Source organism: Saccopteryx bilineata, chromosome 7 (assembly GCF_036850765.1).
Source record: "Saccopteryx bilineata isolate mSacBil1 chromosome 7, mSacBil1_pri_phased_curated, whole genome shotgun sequence".
Taxonomy (NCBI): domain Eukaryota; kingdom Metazoa; phylum Chordata; class Mammalia; order Chiroptera; family Emballonuridae; genus Saccopteryx; species Saccopteryx bilineata.
This window is the reverse complement of record NC_089496.1, coordinates 41,325,694-41,327,713: the sequence shown is the minus strand read 5'-3', so window position 1 is coordinate 41,327,713 and position 2,020 is coordinate 41,325,694. Positions and strand designations below refer to the sequence as shown.

The window sequence follows — 2,020 nt, the reverse complement described above, 5'->3', positions numbered from 1 at the left end:
TACAAAAAGAGAAAGTGAGATAGCTCATTAAGATATTTTAATAGGTTATGTGTTGCAATAATAATATTTTAAATATGTTGCGTTAAATAAAAGATTAAAATTTATTTTATTTTTTTAATGTGAATACCAAGAAAATTCAAGTTACATATGTGACTTACATTGTATTTCTATTGGACATCACTGGTTTAGAAACAGCTGATGTGTAAATGCCAGAAGAAACAGGTAAGACAGTGAGAAGTATTGTCTTTGGGGAACTGCAGAGAGGTGGAACAGGAAAGTACTGTATTTTGTTCTAAGCTTTTTAATGTCATATGATTTTTAAAATAAATGCATATAAATTTTTCCCTGTTAGTCCACATAGATTTATCTCTTCTTTTAGAATTGCACAATATTCTACTATATGAAGGTAACATAATTGCTATATTTTGTTCCCTTTTTAAATGGATACTTAAGTTATTTTCAGATATTCTTTTTGCTATTTCACATATTGTTTTAATGACTATTTCTGAACATAGATCTTTGCCATAGTTATATCTGCAAGATGAATATCCAGAAGTGGGCTTCTGGCACAAAGGGCGTGTCCATTTAGAATTTGGAGAGACCTATCAAATCTCTCTTTTGAGAAATTATTATGTGTGCACCTCTAGCAGCAACACCATCTTCTCCATGCATTGATCGACATGGAAATAATCAAGTTTATTTTAGCTATCAGTCTTTTGTTATCACTTGAGATGTTGAACACCATGTGCACGCTTTATTGGCCAGTGTTCCCTTTCTCTGTTCATGTCCTCGACTGACTTTTGTCTTGGATTGCTGTCTTTTTGTAAATGATTTATAAGAATGGCTAGAAATTTTGTTGATGGATTCTGAGGGCTGTGATAGCTAGGAGAGAGGTTTGTCTTCCTAAAAGAAGACCCATCCAGTAGTGTCTGATGAGGGTCAGCTGAGATTGTCTATATTGGTGACAGTTTGTATTTGGTAAAAAATATGAACTATTTTAAGTAAATAGTAAATTGGACAAAACCAACCAACCAACCCTGCTAAGCTCGTGGCCAATTATTAGAGTAATAAAAAATTATTTTGAGGCCCTGGCCGGTTGGCTCAGTGGTAGAGCGTCGGCCTGTTGTGCAGGAGTCCCGGGTTCGATCCCCGGCCAGGGCACACAGGAGAAGCGCCCATCTGCTTCTCCACCCCTCCCCCTCTCCTTCCTCTCTGTCTCTCTCTTCCCCTCCCGCAGCGAGGCTCCATTGGAGCAAGGATGGCCTGGGTGCTGAGGATGGCTCTGTGGCCTCTGCCTCAGGTGCTAGAATGGCTCTGGATGCAACAGAGCGACGCCCCAGAGGGGCAGAGCATCCCCCCTGGTGGGCATGCCGGGTGGATCCCGGTTGGGTGCATGCGGGAGTCTGTCTGACTGCCTCCCCATTTTCAGCTTCGGAAAAATGCAAAAAAAAAAAATTATTTTGAGGAAAAAAGTACACTTGTGACAAGAAGCAGATTATTTTTAGTCTTTAGATCTGTGCTGCTTCTTTCCTCACCTCTTTGTCCTGTTAACTTCCCTAATTAAGTTTCCATAATTTGTCTTCAACCCCAGCCGTATATTTACACACACATCACACTTCTATAAAACAAGCTGTGTAATGAATTTTTCCCTCCACCTTATTTTTTTTTTCTTTACGGCCAGCAGATCACCTTCAGTGGCTGCTGAGAAGACGGGGCTGGGCACTTACAGAGATGCATGGTTGATTGGCTGAAAAGAGAAGGCTGCATGCAGGCTGTACCAGTCATCCCACCAGGGAAAGAGTTCTTCCTGATATAGCCACAGCTAGGGATGGCATACTTGAGTAACTTCCCTTTCCCCCAATTTAATAGTAAAATAAAGAAGAAAAACGTGTCATGGGGTGTAGAGATATGTGATGGTGCAAGTCAATGCAGAGAAGTAATAGCAGAATCTGAAAATAAGTATCTATCCACTGGATGTAGAAACACAGGACCAACAAGCCCCCTATAACATCGGAGAGCA

General features: G+C 40.3%; 1 non-coding gene across 1 annotated transcript; it reads left to right on the top strand.

The window, feature by feature from the left end:
* The first annotated feature begins 1,085 nt into the window (after positions 1 to 1,085).
* TRNAN-GUU (transfer RNA asparagine (anticodon GUU)) lies at positions 1,086 to 1,161 on the top strand. Its single transcript has one exon. It is a non-coding gene; the product is annotated as a tRNA-Asn (tRNA).
* The last annotated feature ends 859 nt before the right edge of the window (positions 1,162 to 2,020 follow it).